The sequence below is a fragment of the Lithobates pipiens genome, unplaced genomic scaffold (genome assembly GCF_037356315.1).
Source record: "Lithobates pipiens isolate NorthernLeopardFrog02 unplaced genomic scaffold, aLitPip1_a1.2 Scaffold_14, whole genome shotgun sequence".
NCBI lineage: Eukaryota > Metazoa > Chordata > Amphibia > Anura > Ranidae > Lithobates > Lithobates pipiens.
Genome location: NW_027507728.1, coordinates 13960 through 35509, shown reverse-complemented (window position 1 = coordinate 35509; position 21550 = coordinate 13960).

Sequence of the window (21550 nt, the reverse complement as noted above, 5' to 3'; positions counted from 1 at the left end):
ATTCTGCTCTTGCGAAGCTCCATAGAAACCAAAAATAGGTGAACACACCACATCTGCCAAAATGATGATTATACTATACTATAACTTTTACAGGATAAACTTTCTCAATAAAACTCTGATCTCAGTTACATATTTAATCACTTGAGACCCGCACTATAGCCGAATGACGGCTACAGCGCAGATCTCCTTTGCCGGGACGACGTCTATTGACGACGTCCCGTGCACGAGCGGCCTGCGCGCCCCCTGTGATCGGCGAGTCTATGAGACTCGCCTGATCACTGATCCGAGCAAGGGGTCGATCCCAACCCCTTATCACGTGATCAGCTGTCAGCCAATGACAGCTGATCATGTGATACAACGGAGCCGGTAATCGGCTATTATTCCTCCTCGCGCTGACAGCGCGAGGAGAAAAAAAAAGAGCCGATCACCGACGGCCGTGATCGGGACATCAGTCCCGATCATGGCCAGCCCTGCCAGTGCCCACCTGCCCCCTGCCAGTGCCACATCAATAAAAAAATGTGTCCCCCCCTGTCAGTGCCACCCAGCAGTGCCCATAGTGCCACCCAGCAGTGCCCACAGTGCCACCCAGCAGTGCCCACAGTGCCACCCAGCAGTGCCCACAATCTGCCTCAACAAAGGTGCTGCACCCCAGTACTACATATCTGTGCCCATCAGTGTCATCTACCAGTGCCCAGCAGTGCCGCCCATCAGTGCCCAGCAGTGACACCTATCAGAGCCACCTATCAGTGCCACCTATCAGTGCCCATCAGTCCCATCTATCAGTGGTACCTATCAGTGCCCCTTAGTGCCACCCATCCATGCCACCCATCTGTGCCACCCATCCGTGCCATCTTATCTGTGCCCATCTTTGCCCATCAGTGCCGCCTTATCTGTGCCCATCGGTGCCGCCTTATCTGTGCCTATTAGTGCCGCCTTAACTATGCCTATCAGTGCCCACCAGTGCAGCCTATCAGTGCCCACCAATGCAGCCTATCAGTGCCCACCAGTGCAGCCTATCAGTGCCGCCTCATCAGCGCACTTCAATGAAGGAGAAAAATTACCTGTTTGCAAAATTTTATAACAAACTATTAAACATTATTTTTTTTTTTTTTTTGTTTAGCAAAAAATAAAACTCCCAGCTGGAATTAAATACCACCAAAAGAAAGCTCTATTTGTGGGGAAAAAATGATAAAAATTTCATTTGGGTACAGTGTTGTATGGCCGCGCAATTGTCATTCAAAGTGCATCAGCGCTGAAAGCTGAAAATTGGTCTGGGCAGGAGGGGGGTTTAAGTGCCCAGTAAGCAAGTGGTTAAGGACTGTTGACTCTGGTGGACTTTGGCTCTTTACAAGACGTCAGTCTATTGCCAAAACCTCTGTAGTGTCATATTCACAGTTTTTGTTTTTTTATTTATTATAACTTTATCAAAGCTGATAATTTGAGATATTCTTTAGAGCAGAAAATTATTTTTAAACAAGACCCTTAAAAGTAGAGGTCAATCAGACATAAATGCTGGAGAATTCATAACAAGTATCTGCGACACTCCTTAGCCCTTGTACACGCGGTTGGACATTCCGACGAAAAATGTCCGATCGGACCGTGTTGTCGGATAATCCGACCATGTGTGGGCTCCATCGGACTGTTTCCGTCGGAATATCCAACCGATAAAGTTTTAGTCCTTGTACACATGGTCGGACTTTTCGACAACCAAATCCGTCGGATTTTGTCCGAAACTGTTGCATACACACGGTCGGAAAAAGTTGTCGAAAAATCCGATCTTTCAGAACGTGATGACGTAATTTCGTTACGATGGGACTACGTTCAGGCTAGTAGCCAATAGCTTTGATGTAGGAATTTGATCTGAGCATGCGTGGCACTTTGTCCGATCGAAATTCTCTACACATGATCGGAGTATGTCCTATCGGAGCAGTTTGTCAGAAAATATTTCCAGCAAGTTTGAAAATTTGGTCCGACGGAATCAGTCCGATGCATACCACACACAGTCGGATTATCCGACAACGCGGTCCGATAGGACACATTCCGACGGATTCTCCGACCGTGTGTACAAGGGCTTAGAGCTGGGCTATAAAATTTTCCAACAACATGATCCGATCAGACTTTGTCCGATTGTTTGTAGAGAATTCCGATCGGACAAAGTGCCACGCATGCTCAGATCAAATTCCTAGACCAAAGCTATTGGCTACTAGCCTGAACGTAGTCCCATCATAACGAAATAACCTCATCTCATTACGTACGATCGGATTTTCCGACAACTTTGTCCGACCGTGTGTATGCAACACCGGTTTCGGACAAAATCCGTCGGACAAAATCCGACAGATTTTGTTGTCGGAATGTCCAACCGTGTGTACAAGGGCTTAGACTTCCATTGTGCCTCTGCACAACAAATGCCGTTGTGGGCAACAGATTCACATACTTATTGGAAACGAGTAGAAAAAATTTTGGGAAAGCACTATATGCAGAGGTGCACCATAGTCAGAGTGTCCATATGGGCACTCCATCTGTAGTGCAGCTGAGCTCCATCCTGCCGCTGCAGCTAGCACACAAGCTTTGCAATTGGATGGGCAAAGCCTGATGGGGATTCAAAGACACTAGTTCCCCATCAGGTTCTCTCTCCTTTCGTTTGACAGCAGATAGTGGGCGTATCCATAGCCAAAAGAGAGCCTGCTGTTGGCTATAAAATCCTCCCACTGCCTGATGTCAGTCACAAGGGGAGAGTGGACCCGATAGGGAAACTAGCCCCTTAGCTTCCCCATGAGGCTCCGTCTATTGTCAGCATCACTTGTTGTTGTTGGTGTCAGCAAAGAAGCTGTTCTGCTACACAGTGTACAGAGACAGGCACTATGCTTGTCTCTGTATGCCAAATTGGAGTTAGTCTTAAATACTTCCAGTTTTGATTTCTGCAAACTGGAAGTAATTCTTTTTGAATTTGGTGCGGCCATAGTGCTGTGTTGTACTGTATACTTGGAGCTATTAATAAATCCCTGAATGTATGTATCAGTAAAGTTACAAAAACTTGTGGCAAGGATTTTTGAATCTGGTGAAGGCTATTTGAGACTGGCATGCCACCAGAAAGGTGTTGTAAGTGCTTTATTAAATCTCCCCCATTATGTTCATTTGAATAAAAATGGGTGACACAGCTAACCTCTCCAGAGGCTGTAATATTCATTGTAGTCCTGCACCCAGCTCCATGGCTTGAACAGAGGGTCGAGTCTTTTTCCCCCAGAGGAAGATTCAAGACATTCAGATCCAAACAAGGAGAGTAATGGCCAGTTCTTTTCTTGTTGCAAAAGAATGCATTCGCTATCTTGGGGTTCTATCGGCCCCAATCTCGGTAGTCCCATGGGCCAGGTGGCGAAGAAGGAGGATTTAGTGCAATTTCCTTCTCCAATGGTATCACCACTCCCTGATCCAGAAGATCCACATTCCGATGTCTATAAGTCATTCCTTGATTTGGTGGACAATTTCTCGCAACATTGCCCAGGGTGCACCGCTGCAGCCTCCGGATCTGGTAGTTCTGACTAGGGTTGCCAGTCTTCTGGATTGGGGAGCACACTGCCTGGGCCAGCAAGCTCAGGGCCGGTTGCCCCCTCACGTGTCACAAAATTCAAACTTCCTAGAGTTGGAGGCCGTCCGGCACGCTCTTCTAGCATTCCCACCGAGTTTGAAAGATCAGGCTGTCAAAATACTCTCGGACAACAAGACCACCGTCACTTATGTGTCCCATCAGGGGTGCACCAGGAGTCATTCCCTTCTTCAAGTCGCATGCTGGATATTCCTGTGGGCAGAGAGGAATCTCGTATCCCTGACGGCAGCCTACCTCCCAGGGCCCGAGAATGTCTTAGCAGACCATCTGAGTCTGAGCTTTTTGGACCACAGTGAATGGCGCTTGAATCCGAAATACCTACAAAGGATCTTAAAAGCCTGGGGGTTGTCTACAATAGACCTCATGGCATCAGAGAGGAACTCCCAGCTTCCTTGCTTCGTGTTGAGTACCTTATTGCAGGCTTGTAAAAAGTCTACAAATTCAACCTATCACTGGGTGTGGAAGGCTTTCCGACGCACCTTTGTGGAGAGGGGCTGGGAGCCTGAGTCCCCTTCAGCCTCTAACATTTTGGAATTTCTCCAGCAGGGACTGGATGATGGTTTAGCCTATAATGCCCTGTAAACATGGTCGGACATTCCGATGACAGAACACAAGCCCAAACTTGTGTTGCATACACACGGTCGCACAAAGTTGTCAGAAAATCCGATCGTTCAGAACGTAGTGACGTACAACACATACGACGGGACTATAAACGAGCCAGTAGCCAATAGCTTTTGTATCGTAATTTATTCTGAGCATGCGTGGCACTTTGTCCGTCGGAATTGTCTACACACAATCGGAATTTAAACAATCAGATTTTGTTGCCGGAAAATTTTAGATCCTGCTCTCAAATTTTGTATGTCAGAAATTCCGACGAAAAAAGTCTGATGCGGCCCACACACGATAGGATTATCCGACAACAAGATCCGATCGCACATTTTCCGTCAGAAATCCGACCGTGTGTACAGGGCATAACTCCTTGAAGGTCCAGGTTTCTGCCCTCTCAGTCATGACAAATTCAAGATGAGCATTGGTTTGTTGAAGGCAGCTGTAAAAATCAGACCTCCTCTCAAATCCCACTTTCCCAAATGGGACCTGACGGACAGTGTTCTTGACGGCCATTGCCTCTGCCAGAAGGGTCTCCGAATTATGCGCCTTTTCATCCAAAAAGCCTTTTTGTGTGATTTTTCCCGATAAGATTGTTCTCAGACTAGTTCCTAACTTCCCTCTACTGCCTTTCATATGAATTGGGAGATCATCCTGCCAGCCTTCCCTGTGGATCCGTTGCAAGATTGGAAGAGGCTAGACTCGGTCTACTCTGTTTCGACTTACCTAGAGCGGACTGAGGATTTTCGCAAACAAGACCAGACTTTCGTCTTTCCTATGGGGCCTAAAAAGGGCATGACGGCTCTGCCTAGGATTGCATTAGAGTCTCTGGGTCTTCCCTCACCCGCCGAGATCAGAGTGCATTCAACGAGGGGTATGGCGGCATCATGGGCAGCCTAAGCTAAGGTGTCACCTGAAATGTAGCCTTCTCTCCTGCGGAAGCATTTGGTTCTTCTATTATTTCTGTGGCTGTCGGCCATTAAATTTGTTAAGCAGCAGTTTTCTCTGAGTTGTTTGTTCTTACTTTCCCTCACTTATCAAAGATTTGCTTGGTACATCCCATAGTAGGCTGACATGGGGAGGTCCAGGAATAAGGAAAATTGTTATCCATACTTACCGTAATTTTCCTTTCCTGGACCCTCACCATGTCAGCCGGTGATTCTCGCCCTATCTTCCATCGGGAGGAAGGGTGTTTTGAAAAAGGTGGTCCTGGAGGGATCGGAGGGGGTGGACCTGACCCATAGTAGGCTGACATGGGGAGGATCCAGGAAAGGAAAATTATGGTAAGTATGGATAACAATTTTCCTTGTTTTAGCAGACACCCTAGAGAATAGAAATGGTGGTCGTTGTAATTTTTTTATGTCACACAGTATGTGCGCAGCAATTTTTCAAACCCGTTTTTTTTTGGAAAGAAACTGTTTCATGAATAAAAAAAAGCACTAAAGTTAGACCAATTTTTTTTGTATAATGTGAAAGATGTTGTTACGCTGAGTAAATAGAAAAACAAAGAAAAGGCGCCTCTAAGTGTAGAATTAAAAGCAGCAGGAAGCTCCAAGAGAACTGAGGTTGATAAAGGAACCAATGAGATGTTCCGAAACGCGTCCCTCTTTGATGACTGCTTTCTGTTTTGCTTCCTGTTTGTGGTCCACGCTGGTTGCTGGATATTGTCTCCTGCCGCTGACGTCACTTCCGGGATCCTCGTGTTTTGAGACTGTGATTGCGGGCTGGCCTGTCAGTTCTCTTGGAGCTTCCTGCTGCTTTTCCCGTTGGCATCCCCTGGACCTCCCTGCTACTGGACACACACAGCCTAAAGAACTGGTATATGCCAGTGACCACTGCATTCATGCCGGACCACCTACATGGATATTAATGATATGCTCTGCCAGTCTACATATCTTGTAAGTGTTTTTAACCCTTTTTGGGGAAATTAAACAGCTTTTAATTCTACACTTAGAGCTGCCTTTTCTTTGTTTTTCTGTTTCCTATTCAGAGATTGCTTCTCTCCATAAGTGCAGCCCTAAGTGTGGAAGATACCCTATTATAGACTTTCTGGTTCATAAAGACATCTGTTTTTGCTTGGTCCTGATGTTCAGAGCACCCTTACAAACTGTAGCTGAGTAAAGAGATACCTAACATGTCAGAAAAAATCCCCCCCCCCCCCAAAAAAAAATTGAACACTAATCTGCATGCTTACCCCTAAGTATAAATTCCCCCTTCTCCCATTACAAACCCACCCTCTCAGCGGAGATCTTTACCCCCGTGCCCCCTCCCAGTTTAAATCCTCTCTCTCCCCAAATCCCCTAAGCACAACCCAATAAATCTCTCTGTGTGAATGAGGTCTTGGTGCTCATTCACTTTGGCCTGTGGCCTGTACAGTGGAAACCAACATTTTTTTTATGCGGCTGGAGCTGTGTGCAGTCAGCCTATATAATGCTATGGGGACGCAGCCGCAGATCCTAAATGGCCAGGTATGTGGGTGCAGGCGTACAACCCCAAACACAGACAGTGTGCATTTGGAGCCACTCACTTGCACCTGCACAACTGTCAAATTAGGCTTTTTGGATTTGTTCATACAGCCACTGCATCCCCCTAGAAACAAGCAGCTCAAGCCACGCAAATAAACCGCTCATTCAAACTCTATGGGCCAAAGAACCCGTGTGAAAGTGCCCTAAATTTTTTTCCTTTTTAATTATTTTGTGAAAGGATTTCGAGAGAGAAAGGATAGAGAAAGGAATGGAGCACATAGATCTCGAGATAGAGAAAGGATAGAAAGAGGAATTTAACACATAGATCCCCATTTCCTTTCTCTGCAGCCTCAACTGCACTGCAGGTGAATGAACAGGAGGCACTCTTGCTACGGGGCTTCCTGTTTATTCAAAAGCTGAAACATGCTAAACATAATTTACTATGCTTCAGTTAAGCCGGTGGGAGTGAGAGGGAATCAGGTGACAGATGGAGGGGGGGCCCAGACAGCTGATAAGCAGGGGAATGAGCTCAGGGACAAGGAGAGTGATCGGTGTACAGGGGGGAAATTACTGGAATTAATTCCCCTTTAGCACCCCCCAGCAGCAGCTGTAAACCAGTGGGAGGGAAAAGGGAAGCTGCTGCAGGGGGAGCCACAGGGGTATTAGATCCAGTATTTGCCTACCCGAAGCCAATCTTTCACTCTCCCTGTCCAAAAAAATCCTTTCTCCAGCTTGTCAGCTGCCTGGGCCCCCCTTTACCTACCATCCAGCCCAGCAAATCACTGCAATACTACAACTAGTTCCAGCTGCAGTATAGATCCCTGACATGACAATTTTACTGAAATGACTGTTGTACGGCAGCCAGGGCCGTTTTTAAGGCAGGGCAAAAGGGGCAGCTGCCCTGGGCCCTGTCATTGTTGTGGGGCCCAAAGCAGCTGCCTCATACTTGCCAACTATCCTGGTTTAAATTCCCTTGTCCCTTGATGGTTTTAGTCGTGTGCTGTGTCTCGATATCTCAGTGTGAAGTGCTGCTACTAATACCGTACTGCCCAGCTCTGCCCAATTGTTGTGTACAGATGTTTTACCAGCAGACCCTGTGTTTACATGTAAATTACCGGCATTTATATGTAAATAGTGGCGGCCAGTGGCATTGATATGTATGTCATGCCCCCCTGAGGTCATATCCACAGTAATCTGTAGCAACCAATCAACAAGCAGAAGTCATGTGCTGTAACCTCTAGCAACTAATCAGTGAGCCGTAATGTGTGGTGTAACCTCTAGCAACCAGTCAGTGAGTGGTAATGATACACTGTAACCTCTAGCAACCAGTCAGTGAGCGGTAATGATACACTGTAACCTCTCGCAACCAATCGCAAAAGCTGCCTGATCTGATTCAGTAAATTGATTTTGAGTCTAGCTGCTATTTATTGTATGTCTCAGAGCAGGTGACGAGCAAAGCTGCATGGGGGGGCCCAAGAAAGGTTTTGCTCAGGGTCCAATCAATATTAAAGACGGCCCTGACGGCAGCACTGCTCACTTGGACAAGACGATCTGGAGGGGGTATTTAGACCCCCCCCTTTTCCTATGTACACCCCTGTTACATATTGGACAAATAACAGTCTAGGTTACAAATTACATGTCATGTAATGCCATGTGTTCAAGATCTTTGAATGCACTTTCGACATTGGCAACACTCCTGGTTTGTAATGTGTTACTCCGCAGATATTCCACATTTGGTGGTTAGAAATGCAGGTGGGGAGACATTGGATGGAGCAGTCTGGAGGTTACACAAAGCTGAGGCTCCAGAAACAAACTTCTCCCCTTGATGTGGGAAATGCCCCTCGCTGTGTAATTTAATCCATGAGAGACGTCAAATATTTTGGCTCCTATAAAAAGGTGTTTAGCCTGTAAATCCTACTATTGGAGCACTTTAGGGATGGAAAGGGTGCACGGTTCATAAACGTGATTTTTATCTAAAGTCACAATATGAACTTTCTACCCCGCAGATTCCAGTACAACAGCATCCCATGTAGTTTCAGCCATGATATAAATTGTGGAATGATCTCCCTAAATATTCTCCAGTGGTATCTGACTTCAATTATGTTGAGTCAGCAATGTGTCTTAACAGCACGTCATTACAGTGTTCTCTTAGCAAATTTTATTTTTTATGGGTAGAATGAAAGTTTGGCCAGGCACTAAAAATAAAAAGAGGAGGCACTCAGAAAATAGAAATGTTTATGAAGTCTATTTTTGTAGTTGAAAAAAAAAACGTATGTGTCAGTAAATACAAATACATAATAATTTTGAACATTTCTATCTAGCCTCAAATTGCATGTGCTCGTGAAACAGTAAAAAAAACGATGATGCCCAAAATTGTAAACAATACATTTAAATTGTATTTTTGTACTTAATGTACAATCTTTTCTTGGAGGTCATTGAGGAACATGCGGTTCATAATAATTGGGTTATACTGTTGATCGCATTAAGCAAATAAAAAAATATAGTGGCCAGCCAGCTCAAAATGCCGCCCGAAGGATATTACGCCCAAAGCTGGCACCAGATAATGGGGGGAGGCTATGACAGATCTAGTGGATTTAATGTGGAATTTTTGAGCCTGAATGAGCACATTTGGGGGTCATGAAATTCAAGATAGGCTGGATGCCCCCCATTTGGTTTTGGAGCTGTGAAAAGGTTGGAATAAAAACCCCAAAACCTTTCCACCACGTGAACTGGGGCAATAACCCCTTGTTTCCGAAGATCCACATGGGATTTGTGGAGGTCTGCTAATATGTGTGGTGATGCAGGAAATTTGAAATGAACTAGGGAGGGAGCTGAGAACAAAACTCTAGTTTGTAGTCCCTGGAAACCACCTTCTGTGCCCAAGCATTTGAGATGCTACGTATCCACTAAGATAACACATATTCATCTACTATAGAAAGTGGTCCTTCATGCCAAAAATAAATTTGAGGGATTTAGGGGACCAGGGCTTACGGTCACACTGGGCCACTGGCATGAGTTTAAAGAAGAGGGCCAGTTTTAAACATTTTTTTTTTAAAGTCAGCAGCTGCAAACACTGTAGCTGCTGACTTTTAATAAGCACACTTACCTGTCCAGGGCACCCGCGATGTCGGCCGCCGGAGGCTGACCCGTCCCTCGGCGCTCGGGTCCCAGCGCCGCCATTTTGGCTAAGGGAAACAGGAAGTGGAGCCTTGCGGCTTCACTGCCCGTTTCCTACTGTGCATGCGCGAGTCGCGCTGCGCTTTGTGAATGGGGCGCACAGTTCCCAGAACACATCGCGACCCATTACCCAGAAGACGCCGCACGGAGGAGAGAAGAAAGAAGATCTCCGCGGAGGAGGAAGAGGCAGATTAGGACGATGTGCCTAGCAACAGTCATTTCTGGTAAGTTAAAAAAAAAATGTTTTTCATTTTTTTTTTTTTTTCTGATTTTTTTCTAAATTTTAATGTATTTTTTTTTCCAGGGTGACCCTCCACTTTAACCTTAAAGCAGACTTCAGATTCAGTAAATTTTTCAATTTTCCATCTATAAAATCTTCTGCCCTTGTTGTTTTAAAGTGGTTGTAAACCCTCCCCCACAACTTTGTCCCAAAGGTGAACTAACCCTTTAAATCCGAATGATGGCCCTATGTATATTCTTATGCCTCTGGTGTGTTTTTTAGGATACCTAACATGTCAAACAATAGGCGATGACTTGCGTACATCCATTTTAATAGTGTGTATGTATGTGCATGCAAGAAGTAATTTAGGCTGGCTTTATTTGTGCTTTGCAATGCCCTGCCCTTTTTTCTAAATGTCACAGTATATATATATATATATATAGTAGAACTAAATGTATGTTAGCATGCACTATAGTCTGCTGCATTGCCATAAATAAATCCGGTGTGTTTTTTCATGTATTGAGGTGCAATTTTTTAAATGAATGGGCTACCTTAATATGATGCACATGTATGAAGGGGCCCTTGGATTTTTTTTTTTTACATAACTTCAATAATATCACAAGGGGGTAAAATATCCTTATGAGAAATGATTGAGGTTTTGACCATTTAAATTTAAATTGGACCCCTTATGCTTTTTCCGTCTTCAGCCCATACAGGTCAGAGACAGAGGCAGGGGCGGACTGACCATTGGCCCACTTGGGCACTGCCCGAGGGCCCCAGGCCACTAGGGGGCCCCATCATCCGCCTGGAAGAAAATCACCTGGCTTTTAGGAAAAAACTCAAGACCTTCCTCTTTTAGCAGATGATCAAAGCTCGCCACAGCGCCTAGAGGCGATTCAGTTCTCATTGTGTGCTATATAAGTATTTCATTCATTCATTCATTCATCAGGGTTGCCAGCCTCAGTAAAACCAGGGACAGTATGTAAAAATCTGTGTTTTTTTTTTTACATCTGTTTCTGAAATATCCCTTACTGACATCCTTTTGGTCTAAAAATCCAGAGATTATAGCTGCCCCACCTCTCCAGTATCTTCTCAGCCAATAGAAACATGTCTGTGTCTACTGTGTGTACATGTATGTGTATACTGTGTGATTGTATACTGTGTGTGTATACTGTGTGGCCCCATAATCTCTGGTTGCCTGGGGGGCCCCATAATCTCCTATTGCCCGGGGGCCCCATGAGTTGTCAGTCCGCCCCTGGACAGAGGGTTTACTTTACTAAAGGAAAATATACTGTTCCCGGTTTCTCTTGGCTTAGTTCTACCATCCAATCACATGCAAGTAAAAAAAAAAAAAAATTCCTTGCATGTGATTTGGTAATTCTTGCAAAAATGACATTTTACCTAGTTCACTAAGCTATAGGAAAAATTCCCTTGCAAAGTACAACTTCCCAAGTGAACAGCCTATTAGCTTTTAGTAATTTAACCCCAGAGAGTCTGCATGTTTCCTGGCTGTTGCTCTGGAATTCTAGGGCTTAAACCCCAAAACTGGTCAGTCCTACATCTTTGTACTGAGGACCACAGGGAGGGAGTGAGCTAGCTTTTTCCAGGCTGCCATCTAAAATAGTGAGGCCCCGGGAGGAACACTGAATGGACCGTTCCGGCACTGTCAAATTTCTGTCCACATTTCTCTGGTCTGTACAGTAGTGAGAGGGTTAACATGAGCTTTAATGTATATGTCAGTCTGTGGAGTGCGACCCTACCGTGTCAGAACATTTCGTTCTTCAATATGCTCTGACTTCACAGCAGTCCATTAAGGCCCCGCCATCCACTCGCAGAATTTTTTTTATGATTATTTTGTTGAAAACCTCTCATTTCCACCAAATTCCAGCATATTTTGCAGACCTTGCCTGGATGAATCATGAAGCCACATGAATAAGGCTTTGTACGAGCCTGACCGAGAGCATAAAATAACAGCGATGTTACCTGCGCTGGAGGTTTGGGGGGATTTGGCTCCGGAACCAGGAGGGGGTTCCTGGGAAGGATCAGAACTCAGAGCTAGAATTTAAAAAAACATATCAGGCCCTTGGGGTTTGCTCCCCAAATCTCAGATACAGAGTTCACAGTTATTATTACTTTTTTTTAAAAAATATTTTTTTTTACCATTCTCACTACTTACCAGTTTGAATTCTCCATGTGAATAATATTCTGCAAACTGGACAATATTTTCAATTAATGCTGTTTAGTTGTTGTTTAGTTGCTGTTTAGGGGCATTTTAACCATTGATTGGTAAATTCCAGATATTATTTCCCAGGTATTTACATCCCTATGTAAATCAACTGCTGGGGAATCACAATATCAATTCTAACATTTTGTATTGCTAATGGGGCAACAAAATGTTATCATTCACTTCTTTAAAGCGGTTCTTCACCCTAAAGGGGAAGTTCCGCTAATCTGATCCCTCCCCCCCTCCGGTGCCACAAGCGGCACCTTTTAGGGGGGAGGGAGGTGCAGTTACCTGGATAATCCAGGTATCTGCACCCACTTCCGGGCAGACCGCCGCAGACCCCCACAGACGCCCCGCCCCCGTTGTGTTCTGGGAAACACACAGTTCCCAGAGACACAGCGGGGGACCATAAGAGACGCGCAGCGCGACTCGCGCATGCGCAGTAGGGAACCGGGCAGTGAAGCTGTAATGCTTCACTTCCCGATTCCCTGACAGAGGATGGCGGCGGGGGCAGCAGCGAGACGAGCAATCGCTCGTCATCTGCCGCCGACATCGCTGGAGCCTGGGACAGGTAAGTGTGATTTTATTAAAAGTCAGCAGCTGCAATATTAGTAGCTGCTGGCTTTTAATATTTTTTTTTTAGGTGCAGAACCACTTTAACAAGTGAGCAACTTCCTGACTTCACGATTTCTGGGAATTGAGCTCATTGAGCTTATTTATTATGTGGACATATATAGTGCAAACAGGATAATCTTGCAGCAGTCCTGTTACTCAAGTCCAGTACCTTTTCCTAGCAAACTTCTGTGGAACTGAAGTTTTCCATTAAAAATATTATTCCAGTACATTAAATACACAGGAGCATTGATTTTGGGAGCAAAAATGCTTCAAAACATCTGGCACTAGGCGCAAAAAATGCTAAAATATGGAGCTTGATAAATCTGCCCCAGTTTTCTAGAACTGATCTGTATCAGTCCTTTGAGGAGTCACGCTTTTCCTCAGAAGTGTAGGGGAACTACAATAGTTAGGTCAGAAAGAAATGGCCCGTACACTAAAACTAGGGGGAGGGCTCGACATGACGAGGGGTGGGGGCAGTGAGGATCGGCTGCGTGTAGTTTAGGGAGTCAGGAGGCGGGCCTTTGGGCGGCGGGATGACGTGGAAAGGGGGAGGAGCCGGCGTGCAGAGATCAGTTCGCACTTTTCCCACCCTCCCTCCCTACTTGTGGTTTTCAGTGGGTCAAGGTGTAGTGGTATGTGGGGTGTTTTTTCTTGTTTTGGGGTGCTGGTTTGCTTAATTTTAGGTAATTCGGGTAGGTTACGGGGAATTAGTTGTCGTAGCAACGTTAGGTCTATGGGGTCTTTGAAGGTGGTGCTGGAAAAAATAATGGAGGTTTAAGGGGGTTGGGCACAGATGGAGGTATGGGTGTCCTTTTCTCCCTTAAAATGTTAATAATGGAATGGAGGAGGTTGTATCTGGAAGGAAGTTGCTGGTTTGTCCCTGAGCTTGCGTAATTACACGGCGGGGGGGCCTGGTTATGGTTTACCGATACAACTGGTGGGTTAAAATTCTAATTTACCTTCAAAGACCTCTAGATCAAAAAATAGGTTAATGCTGGATGTATATATTTGGTTTATAATGTTTGTTGAAAATGTATTTATAATGAATGAATGAATGAATGAAATACTTATATAGCGCACAATGCGAACTGAATCGCGAACTGAATCGCCTCTATGCATTTAAGTTATGTTTCAGAGTATTTTTGTATTTTTCATGTTTGTAATAAAAAAGGGCTGCTATGGCCATTCGACTCCAAAGAAGATAAAGTGTCGTCTGGTCAGTTGATAGATAAGGGAATATAGAGTAAAAGTGGTTATAGAAGAGCCTCACAAATAAGCACATCCCCTAGTCAAGTGTTTTATATATTTATTTATGTTATCATTAATGGGGCAATTACATTTTCAGGTTTTGAGTCTGTTGCAGTGCCTTTTGCTTGCTGGATCTTTGTTGTTGTTCCTAAAAAAATGTGCATTACATACAGTATCGCACAAAAGTGAGTACACCCCTCCCATTTTTGTAAATTATTTTATTATATTGTTTCATGTGACAACACTGAAGAAATGACACTTTGCTACAATGTAAAGTAGTGCGTGTACAGACTCCCCCTCAGGACAAACCACCCCCCTCCATTAGTACAGACCCCCCCTCAGGACAAACCACTCCCCTTCCATTAATACAGACCCCCCCAGAACAAACCACCCCCTCCATTAGTACAGACCCCCCCTTCATTAGTACAGACCTTCCCAGAACAATCCACCCCCTACATATAATATAGCTGTGACCAGCAGTATAATCCAACCTCATTAGCAAGCCCCCTCCCATGACACCTCATCTCGGGCGGCAGAGGACATCTCACCCCCCGCTCATTACCGCACCAGCTTGGGCGGCTCAGGTATAGTGATGGACGAACTTCCGACGGGACGTTTCGCGAACGCGGACCGCGAACGCGGCCGATAGTTCGCGAAACAGAAAGTTCGCGGCGGGCCCCATTGACTTCAATGGGAGGCGAACTTCGCAAACCCTTTGGTCAAATTTGCAGCCACAAAATAATTATTAGCTGGGCAAACATAGTCCCACCACATGGCCAATGACATAATACATGTATGAGGTGAATTTGGGATCGATAACTACAAGCATTCTTTTTTTATATGGGAAATTGTTCTGACAATTCAGGACTGTGGAGCGCATGAAGGCAATGGAGGAGACGGAAGGTCAGGGACCAGAGTAGGCAAAGAAGAGGGTGCAGGAGATGATCACCAGCAGCGTGACATACAGCAATGACACCTGCACCGTGATAGAGTCATCTGACAACAGCACCGTGATAGAGAGCACTGACATCAGCAGCGTGACATAAAGCATTAACACCAGCACTGTGACATACAGCATTGACAGCAACACCGTGATAGAGAGCACTGACATCAGAAGCGTGACATTAAGCACTGACATCAGCACCGTGATATACAGCACTGACAGCAGCACCGTGATAGAGAGCACTGACATCAGAAGCGTGACATTAAGCACTGACATCAGCACCGTGATATACAGCACTGACAGCAGCAGCGTGATAGAGAGCACTGACATCAGAAGCGTGACATTAAGCACTGACATCAGCACCGTGATATACAGCACTGACAGCAGCAGCGTGATAGAGAGCACTGACATCAGAAGCGTGACATTAAGCACTGACATCAGCACCGTGATATACAGCACTGACAGCAGCACCGTGATAGAGAGCACTGACATCAGAAGCGTGACATTAAGCACTGACATCAGCACCGTGATATACAGCACTGACAGCAGCAGCGTGATAGAGAGCACTGACATCAGAAGCGTGACATTAAGCACTGACATCAGCACCGTGATATACAGCACTGACAGCAGCAGCGTGACATTAAGCACTCACACCAGCACCGTGATATACAGCACTGACAGCAGCACCGTAAGCAGCCCCAGGAGTAAGTCAGCACAGCACAGGGATGTTGTGATCCCCTCATAATAAGCAGGCCCAGGAGAAACTCAGCACAGCACAGGGATGGTGTGATCCCCTCATAATAAGAACCCCCAGGAGGAAGTCAGCACAGCACAGGGATGGTGTGATCCCCTCATAATAAGAACCCCCAGGAGGAAGTCAGCACAGCACAGGGATGGTGTGATCCCCTCATAATAAGAACCCCCAGGAGGAAGTCAGCACAGCACAGGGATGGTGTGATCCCCTCACAATAAGCAGGCCCAGGAGAAACTCAGCACAGCACAGGGATGGTATGATTCCCTCATAATAACAAACCCCCAGGAGTAAGTCAGCACAGCACAGGGATGGTGTGATCCCCTCATAATAAGCAGGCCCAGGAGAAACTCAGCACAGCACAGGGATGGTGTGATCCCCTCATAATAAGAACCCCCAGGAGGAAGTCAGCACAGGGATGGTGTGATCCCCTCATAATAAGAACCCCCAGGAGGAAGTCAGCACAGCACAGGGATGGTGTGATCCCCTCATAATAAGCAGGCCCAGGAGAAACTCAGCACAGCACAGGGATGGTGTGATCCCCTCATAATAAGAACCCCCAGGAGTAAGTCAGCACAGCACAGGGATGGTGTGATCCCCTCATAATAAGCAGGCCCAGGAGAAACTCAGCACAGCACAGGGATGGTGTGATCCCCTCATAATAAGCAGGCCCAGGAGAAACTCAGCACAGCACAGGGATGGTGTGATCCCCTCATAATAAGAACCCCCAGGAGGAAGTCAGCACAGCACAGGGATGGTGTGATCCCCTCATAATAAGAACCCCCAGGAGGAAGTCAGCACAGCACAGGGATGGTGTGATCCCCTCATAATAAGAACCCCCAGGAGGAAGTCAGCACAGCACAGGGATGGTGTGATCCCCTCACAATAAGCAGGCCCAGGAGAAACTCAGCACAGCACAGGGATGGTATGATTCCCTCATAATAACAAACCCCCAGGAGTAAGTCAGCACAGCACAGGGATGGTGTGATCCCCTCATAATAAGCAGGCCCAGGAGAAACTCAGCACAGCACAGGGATGGTGTGATCCCCTCATAATAAGAACCCCCAGGAGGAAGTCAGCACAGGGATGGTGTGATCCCCTCATAATAAGAACCCCCAGGAGGAAGTCAGCACAGCACAGGGATGGTGTGATCCCCTCATAATAAGCAGGCCCAGGAGAAACTCAGCACAGCACAGGGATGGTGTGATCCCCTCATAATAAGAACCCCCAGGAGTAAGTCAGCACAGCACAGGGATGGTGTGATCCCCTCATAATAAGCAGGCCCAGGAGAAACTCAGCACAGCACAGGGATGGTGTGATCCCCTCATAATAAGCAGGCCCAGGAGAAACTCAGCACAGCACAGGGATGGTGTGATCCCCTCATAATAAGAACCCCCAGGAGTAAGTCAGCACAGCACAGGGATGGTGTGATCCCCTCATAATAAGAACCCCCAGGAGGAAGTCAGCACAGCACAGGGATGGTGTGATCCCCTCATAAGCAGCCCCAGTAGAACTATGACACCGCTCAACCTCTTCAAAGAGGAGGGTAGGGGCATATAGTACGGTGTGCTTTTTGGGGACAAGGAAGTGAGCCAAATGAAGAAAGAAGGTCTGTGTGCTTGATTAAAAAAATAGTTTATAGACATATACATGGTCTACTGGTCACATGTGTTGAATTCCTCCGAGATCCATGCCTCATTCATTTTTAGAAATCAACCCTATCTATTGTGGACCGATATCGGTCCTTACAGAACAGCAGACTGTACCTCACTCAACCCTATGTACTGTAGCACCCTTCACCAAGTTACCAGTCCTTATAAGGACCTTTGTGGACCAAGTAGGTTGTGTGTGACTGATTAGCAGACTGTACGTCATTCCCTATACTGCTGAAGGACTGCTGCAGTATAGGGCAGCGGTCAGCAGTGGTGCACCTCAACCCTATCTATTGTGGACCGATAGCGGTCCTTACAGAACAGCAGACTGTACCTCACTCAACCCTATGTACTGTAGCACCCTACACAGACCAAGTTACCAGTCCTGATAAAGAGCTTTGTGGAACAAGTGAGTTGTGAATGATTAGCAGACTGCAGCAGAAGGGCAGCAGTCAAGTATAATATTCTTTCTATATTTGGAAGAAAGAATATTATACGTGTACAAGCCTATTACCATACCACTGATACCAGTAAGGACTTTTGTGGACCAAGTAGGTTGTGTGTGAGTGATTAGCAGACTTTACATCAGTCCCTATACCGATGAAGGACTGCTGCAGTATAGGGCAGCAGTCAGCAGTAGTGCACCCCAACCCTATGTATTGTGGACCGATAACAGTCCTTATAGAATAGCAGACTGTACCTCACTCACCCCTATGTACTGTAGCACCCTAGACCAAGTTACCAGTCCTTATAAGAACTTTTGTGGACCAAGCAGGTTGTGTGTGACTGATTAGAAGACTTTACGTCAGTCCCTATACCAATGAAGGACTGCTGCAGTGTAGGGCAGCGGTCAGCAGTAGTGCACCTCAACCCTATGTATTGTGGACCGATAACAGTCCTTATAGAATAGCAGACTGTACCTCACTCAACCCTATGTATTGTAGCACCCTAGACCAAGTTACCAGTCCTTATAAGAACTTTTGTGGACCAAGCAGGTTGTGTGTGACTGATTAGAAGACTTTACGTCAGTCCCTATACCAATGAAGGACTGCTGCAGTATAGGGCAGCGGTCAGCAGTAGTGCACCTCAACCCTATGTATTGTGGACCGATAACAGTCCTTATAGAATAGCAGACTGTACCTCACTCAACCCTATGTACTGTAGCACCCTAGACCAAGTTACCAGTCCTTATAAGAACTTTTGTGGACCAAGCAGGTTGTGTGTGACTGATTAGAAGACTTTACGTCAGTCCCTATACCAATGAAGGACTGCTGCAGTATAGGGCAGTGGTCAGCAGTAGTGCACCTCAACCCTATGTATTGTGGACCGATAACAGTCCTTATAGAATAGCAGACTGTACCTCACTCAACCCTATGTACTGTAGCACCCTTCACCAAGTTACCAGTCCCTATAAGGACCTTTGTGGACCAAGTAGGTTGTGTGTGACTGATTAGCAGACTGTACGTCATTCCCTATACTGCTGAAGGACTGCTGCAGTATAGGGCAGCGGTCAGCAGTGGTGCACCTCAACCCTATCTATTGTGGACCGATAGCGGTCCTTACAGAACAGCAGACTGTACCTCACTCAACCCTATGTACTGTAGCACCCTACACAGACCAAGTTACCAGTCCTGATAAAGAGCTTTGTGGAACAAGTGAGTTGTGAATCATTAGCAGACTGCAGCAGAAGGGCAGCAGTCAAGTATAATATTCTTTCTATATTTGGAAGAAAGAATATTATACGTGTACAAGCCTATTACCATACCACTGATACCAGTAAGGACTTTTGTGGACCAAGTAGGTTGTGTGTGAGTGATTAGCAGACTTTACATCAGTCCCTATACCGATGAAGGACTGCTGCAGTATAGGGCAGCAGTCAGCAGTAGTGCACCTCAACCCTATGTATTGTGGACCGATAACAGTCCTTATAGAATAGCAGACTGTACCTCACTCAACCCTATGTACTGTAGCACCCTAGACCAAGTTACCAGTCCTTATAAGAACTTTTGTGGACCAAGCAGGTTGTGTGTGACTGATTAGAAGACTTTACGTCAGTCCCTATACCAATGAAGGACTTCTGCAGTGTAGGGCAGCGGTCAGCAGTAGTGCACCTCAACCCTATGTATTGTGGACCGATAACAGTCCTTATAGAATAGCAGACTGTACCTCACTCAACCCTATGTACTGTAGCACCCTAGACCAAGTTACCAGTCCTTATAAGAACTTTTGTGGACCAAGCAGGTTGTGTGTGACTGATTAGAAGACTTTACGTCAGTCCCTATACCAATGAAGGACTGCTGCAGTATAGGGCAGCGGTCAGCAGTAGTGCACCTCAACCCTATGTATTGTGGACTGATAACAGTCCTTATAGAATAGCAGACTGTACCTCACTCAACCCTATGTACTGTAGCACCCTAGACCAAGTTACCAGTCCTTATAAGAACTTTTGTGGACCAAGCAGGTTGTGTGTGACTGATTAGAAGACTGTACGTCAGTCCCTATACCAATGAAGGACTGCTGCAGTATAGGGCAGCGGTCAGCAGTAGTGCACCTCAACCCTATGTATTGTGGACCGATAACAGTCCTTATAGAATAGCAGACTGTACCTCACTCAACCCTATGTACTGTAGCACCCTAGACCAAGTTACCAGTCCTTATAAGAACTTTTGTGGACCAAGCAGGTTGTGTGTGACTGATTAGAAGACTTTACGTCAGTCCCTATACCAATGAAGGACTGCTGCAGTATAGGGCAGCGGTCAGCAGTAGTGCACCTCAACCCTATGTATTGTGGACCGATAACAGTCCTTATAGAATAGCAGACTGTACCTCACTCAACCCTATGCACTGTAGCACCCTAGACCAAGTTACCAGTCCTTATAAAAACTTTTGTGGACCAAGCAGGTTGTGTGTGACTGATTAGAAGACTTTACGTCAGTCCCTATACCAATGAAGGACTGCTGCAGTATAGGGCAGTGGTCAGCAGTAGTGCACCTCAACCCTATGTATTGTGGACCGATAACAGTCCTTATAGAATAGCAGACTGTACCTCACTCAACCCTATGTACTGTAGCACCCTAGACCAAGTTACCAGTCCTTATAAGAACTTTTGTGGACCAAGCAGGTTGTGTGTGACTGATTAGAAGACTTTACGTCATTCCTTATACCAATGAAGGACTGCTGCAGTATAGGGCAGTGGTCAGCAGTAGTGCACCTCAACCCTATGTATTGTGGACCGATAACAGTCCTTATAGAATAGCAGACTGTACCTCACTCAACCCTATGTACTGTAGCACCCTAGACCAAGTTACCAGTCCTTATAAGAACTTTTGTGGACCAAGCAGGTTGTGTGTTAGTGATTAGCAGACTGTACGTCAGTCCCTATACCATTGAAGGACTGCTGCAGTATAGGGCAGCGGTCAGCAGTGGTGCACCTCAACCCTATCTATTGTGGACCGATAGCGGTCCTTACAGAACAGCAGACTGTACTGCACTCAACCCTATGTACTGTAGCACCCTTCACCAAGTTACCAGTCCTTATAAGGACCTTTGTGGACCAAGTAGGTTGTGTGTAACTGATTAGCAGACTGTACGTCAGTCCCTTTACTGCTGAAGGACTGCTGCAGTATAGGGCAGCGGTCAGCAGTGGTGCACCTCAACCCTATCTATTGTGGACCGATAGTGGTCCTTACAGAACAGCAGACTGTACCTCACTCAACCCTATGTACTGTAGCACCCTACACAGACCAAGTTACCAGTCCTGATAAAGAGCTTTGTGGAACAAGTGAGTTGTGAATGATTAGCAGACTGCAGCAGAAGGGCAGCAGTCAAGTATAATATTCTTTCTATATTTGGAAGAAAGAATATTATACGTGTACAAGCCTATTACCATACCACTGATACCAGTCCTGAAAAGAACCTTTGTGGAACTAATAGTAACAGCAACTCTTTAAACTGACCCTCACTGCCTGACACACTGCTTCCTTCCTGTCCCTATACAAACTGGCAAAAAAGAGGAGACTAGAACAATTACTGGTTACTGGAATAG